Here is a 5,756-nt window from a genome sequence, read left to right as displayed (position 1 = left end):
GAGCGCAAGTCAGCGTCTTGCCAGCTTCACGCCACGACCGCACCTCCAACGCAGTCTTCTACCTCCAGGCAGTGAACGGCACGCGCATTCCCGATTTCGCGCAGCGATCCCTGACTTTGAACCTGGGTCTTCGCAGAACTTCTCGGTGGATTTTTGGGGTCGCGGACGTTCGCTCTGCCATCCTTGGTGCGGACTTTCTTACCAAACATGGCCTCCTAGTCGACGTCAAGCGACGGCGACTTCTCGCCGCCACAACCCTCCTCTCAGTTCAAGGCGTCGTAGCGACAGCAGCTGCTGACGTAGCGCCTTCCTGCACTATAGTTGCTGAAGAACCGTTTGCCGCCCTGCTAAAGGAGTTCCCCACCGTCACGTCACCACCCGACTGGACTCAGTCTGTGACTCGCGACGTCGGTCATCATATCACCACTACCGGACAACCCGTTTTCTTTCGTCCGCGAAGTCTCGCTCCCGACAGACTCAAGATCACCCGTGCAGAGTTCGAGCACATGCTGGAACTTGGCATCGTCCGACCTTCTTCCAGCCGCTACGCATCACCCTTGCACATGGTACCCAAGAAGAACGGTGACTGTCGACCTTGTGGCGACTACCGATTCTTGAACCTCTCCACCACCCCAGATCGGTACCCCCTTCCCAACATACAAGATTTCACCGCCAGTCTGCACGGTGCCACCATATTTTCAAAAATCGACCTTGTACGGGCGTACCACCAGAACCCCGTCACTGAGCAGGACATATACAAGACGGCCATCACAACACCTTTCGGCCTTTTCGAGTTCCTCCGAATGCCGTTCGGCCTCCGGAACGCTGCCCAAACGTTTCAGCGTTTCATCGATAGAGTGACGCGCGGAGTGCCCTTCGTCTATGCTTACGTGGACGATCTGCTGGTAGCAAATTCGTCTTTAGAGGAGCATCTTCATCATCTCCGCATTCTCCTCGAACGCTTAGCTGCCCATGGCGTCGTCATCAACGCAACGAAGAGCGAGTTCGGTGTTCCCGCCATCGACTTTCTGGGACATCGACTGGATGCGACAGGCATTCGGCCCCTCTCCAACAAGGTCCAGGCCACTCTTGACTTCCCAACTCCAACGTCGGTCACCAAGCTTCGCCAGTTCCTGGGTCTGGTAAACTTCTACCATCGCTTTATCAGGAACTGCGCCACTCTGCTTGAGCCTCTCGACCGCCTGCTTTCCGGGAAGCGCTCTACCACTGAATTGGGCTGGAACGCAAGTGCTGAGGCAGCCTTTCCTGGCATCAAACGTGCGCTGCCAAACGCCGCTCTCCTCACTCACCCAAATCCAGGACGTCCACTCGCGCTGATGACGGACGCCTCCAGTTCTGCTGGTGCGTGACAGCCCTTGGCCTCATTCTCAAAACGTCTAACCCCACCGCAGACCCGGTACAGTGTCTTCGGGAGTGAACTTTTGGCGATGTATCTGGCTGTGAGTCACTTCCCACATCTTCTTGAGGGCCGTCAGTTCACCATCTTCACTAACCACAAACCCTTGACGTACGCTATCAGCCGGCCCGACACCCATTACACGCCACGAGAAGTGCGGCAGCTTGCCTACCTGTCCGAGTACACGACGGATATCAAGCATGTCAGTGGCGTTGACAACACAGCTGCGGATGTTCTGAGCCGCGTGAACGCCATTTCCTCCACTTTGCCGGTTTTAATTGCACCCGACCTCCACCGGCTGGCTGCTGACCAAGCAGACGACACGGAGCTACTGCGTCTTCGTACATCCCCAATTGCGCTCCAGCTCGAAGAGGTGACACTCGACGGACAGCAGATCGTTTGCGACTTGTCGACCGGAAAGCCACGACCATTCGTACCCAAAACCTGCCGTCGCGAGCTCTTCGATGCCCTGCACAACATGGCCCATCCTAGGATTCAAGCCACGCAGAAACTCATCGCGGCTCGTTTTGTCTGGCCTCGAATGAACGCTGATGTTCGGGACTGGGTCCGCGCGTGTGCACCATGCCAACGCGCAAAGGTTCACCGGTATCCAGTTCCTCCGGCAAAGACGTTCCTACAACCTGATGAGCGCTTCGCCGTCGTGCACATCGACCTCATCGGTCCCTTGCCCCCTTGCCAAGGCTACCGCTACCTACTAACTTGTGTGGACCGATTCACACGCTGGCCTGAAGCCACACCGCTACCCGATATCTCCGCACCCACGGTAGCGTCAGCATTCGTGTCGACGTGGGTAGCGCGCTTATGGTGCCCATCATCCATCGTCACCGACCGCGGATGGCAGTTCGAGTCTGCTTTGTTCGCCCAGCTCCTTCACCTCCTCGGCACGACTCGTTTGCGCACGGCAGCGTACCGGCCACAAACAAATGGACTCGTCGAACGCTTTCACCTCCGCGATCACTGCACAAGGCCGCGATAACAGTTCACAGGCCGCGATCACAGTTCAAGGCCGCGATCACAGCACACGACTGCACAACACAGTGGGTACAGCGCTTGCCCATCACACATCTGGGCATACGCACCGCCTTCAAAACTGACCTGACGTGTTCTTCGGCTGAACTCGTTTTTGGAACCCAGCTTCGACTACCAGCCAACCTGTTCGAGGTATCGTCTCAAGCATCTTCCGCCACGGACTACGTGAAATCGCTGAGATTGATCCTCACTGACCTTCGACCGCAGCCTACACGGCAACGAAAACCCAGGGGACCTTATGCGCTTCCGGACCTTGAACAGGCAACACATGTGTTTGTGCGATACGGACCCGTGCGCGGCGCATTGCAACCACACAACGTTGGCCCTTTCCCTGTAGTAGAACGACACTCGTCAACATATGTCATCGACATCAATGGCTCTCACGACAACATAGCCCTAGAGCGCTAAAAGCCGGCATACGTCACCGCCGCCGACATCAACCCTACGAGTCCTCCCACTGTGGCTGCACACCACTGTGACCATCATGTACGTTGGGGCCATCAGAGCGTCACACCAGCTCCTCCCTTGGGGGGGAGCCCTGTAGCGGCAAGCCACAGTGCCAGCGGCAGCAGCGTGACGCAGGCCACGGGCACGCTCACCGGCCGGACGGCTCGCGCGCCCCTGGCATCAGTAGATAGAGACCCCACGGCATTCCGAATAAACCGGCCTTGCTACGTGGTCTGGTCGGCTCTGTTTCAACGCCTCCGAGGCATGCGCTCTACATTTTATTAGTGAATTGTGACTTTAGCCTTCAAGGTAGTGTATTCTACTTGCTAAATATACGCTTTTTCGGTCTACATGGTATGTGACGTGTCGCTTGAGAAGTAGCTTTGGTGCAGCCTTTCCTGAACCAAATGTAAAAGTAATACGCAAGGTTTTTAGATGCAGATCACCTGATTCACTCGCCTTGTCCCTCTGGCGTCGTCGTTGTGCACCCCTCCCCCATTCTCCTCGCCGCGCCAGCTGCGCTCTCCGCCGCTCACCCCCTCTCCTCTCCGATAGCGAACACTCTCTCGCGAGGGGCACTGGATTGGATTGGATTGGCTTGGATTGGATCGGATTTGGATTGGATTAAAGTGGATTGTATTGGATTGTGTTGCGTCATAGCCACGGCATGTTGGGTTATAGCCGCGGCAGACGCGCTGGGGCCGGCGCATGTGCAGTACTCTCTCTTCCGCGGTTTCCTCTCCTTCGGGCGCGCTGCGCATATAACCGGTGTACCGTTCTCCGGCGAAGCAACATCCACGCTTGGCTCAAACACCTAGAGTCCACGCCGCTTTACAAGTACGCCAACGTCGTCATCGACTGGGACCGGCTTACGCAGTCCCCTCAACGTTATGCGCGCTATAAAACACGGTCCCTTCGCCGCTCCGCCTATGCGTCGCATCTACACAGGGGTTCCCGCGAGGGGAGGTGGGAGTTTTTTTAAAGACGATAGTCTTTCTTGGGCTACTTAAACCCAGAAATTTTGGTCTGTCTGTATGTCTTTATGTCTGTCTGTCTTTCTGTCCGTCTGTCTGTCTGTCTGTGACTCGATTCAGCCACCCGGCCAAAGCAAAAGAATGCTTGCGCAATAGTCTTATATAGTCACAGCTAAATCTACCCGTCTTGGTCCGGTGTAATATTCATACTTGTCAACATTGTTGAACAAGAACAAGACATTATGCAAATATGAGACAACAAATCAATACAGAAGTGATATTTGCAGTGTTTGTTTATAAAAATTCAAACATGCCCGACTTTTGCGAAATTAAATACTTCATCAACTGCAGAAAAAGAATTCACTCCGCCGTCGCCTGCTGTCGCACGCGCCACTATAGCTTCTGGCGCCATTTTAAGAAATCAACCGGCAAGAGTTACGCAAGGTTCCACTAGATAGTTTCCAAGTTCTGCTTGCAACACACGTGAAGTAGGGAAACGCGGTTCTATAAATGTTGAAGTAGGGCGCCTCAATTAACGCGCGTCTTCGCCGTACGGCAGTGTTCGCATCGAGACACCCGGTTTGGAGCAGTGGAACGCGGGAAATATAAAATGATTTAAGCAAACCTTTGGCGCGTTTACCTTGGGAGGAGCGCGACGCAAGAGGAACAACATGAGAGGTGAGCGGGAAAGCGAAGGGAGGCATTTACTTCGCAAAAGCCGATAAAGACTATAGTCTTTTGACGTCATTTGCAACGAAAGGAGCAGATACGCGGCCAATTTTTTTATTTTCCGGCCGGACGCGGGAGGGCGGATTATATGCAGGGGCGGGATATACGCATGAAAATACGATATACCAGGTGCCATTCGGGAGAAGTTGCGCCATGAACCTGTATATGAACTCAGTGCGACCGCTACTAACCCTCTGGGCAAGCCGGTCAGTGCGCTCGGCTTCCATCGGTGCATCTCCCATATGCAGGTCATCGTGAAGGGCATCTGGTTCCTGTCCTCCTACGTGGGCTGTGGCTCCCGGCCAACCACGTCGTCGATCTCGCGCTGCAGCCGAGCGTGCCACGTGTTCGCGTTGTTCGCCAATTGGTGTAACATGTGCCAGTGGATCGCGACGGCCACGGTGTGCGACCCGGCGACAAAGAGGTTGATCACGTTGCCCACCAGGAGTCGTGCTGCGGAATGTGAAGGAAGCGATGAGGTCACTATGTGAGGTTCACTTCACTTCTTTGTCGGTCAACGGCTTTTCTCACCTCCCTGCACTTCTTCAAACCCTTAGAGTACTAACTTCAGCGTTCAGAAAGCAACCTACCTTCATAGGACTGCCTAAGCCGCTCCCCGTTTCCGAAATCCTCCCAATCGCTCTTACCAAAAACATTTTCGAGCAACTTCGCAGCCACAAATAAGGCAATCGCGTAACCCCCAATCCACGTACGGCGTGTGGGCCCAGTAGGGCCTAGTGGCGATGCGTTCGAAGCACTGCGATAAGCCAGCTCCGTTCGTGACCGGTCCCCGTAGAAAGCTTAGGCTTACCATCGCCGCAGATATTTGATCGCTGCTTGCACAATAACCGCGGATGACGAACCCCTATGCAATGTTTCGCCATACTATCATCCCTTTTCTCGGAAGTCGAACTTCTTCCCCGAATAGTCGTACTCGCTCCGGTGACTGAGTGGCTATGGCGGTGTGCTGCAGAGCCCACGCCATCCGCGCAGGGCGTCTTTTTATGTTGTCGGAAAACGAAAACAGCCTTATATCTAGGGCTCGGCTCACGCCAAAGATCCCCAGGTGCTCAAAATGTACCCGAACCTGACCACTACGGCACGCCTCATAGTCCAGGTGTAGCTTCAACATGTAAAAC

The sequence above is a fragment of the Haemaphysalis longicornis genome, unplaced genomic scaffold (genome assembly GCF_048455015.1).
Source record: "Haemaphysalis longicornis isolate Haplotype H1 unplaced genomic scaffold, Haemaphysalis longicornis Haplotype H1 scaffold_3, whole genome shotgun sequence".
Lineage (NCBI taxonomy): Eukaryota > Metazoa > Arthropoda > Arachnida > Ixodida > Ixodidae > Haemaphysalis > Haemaphysalis longicornis.
This window is presented reverse-complemented; position numbering follows the sequence as displayed.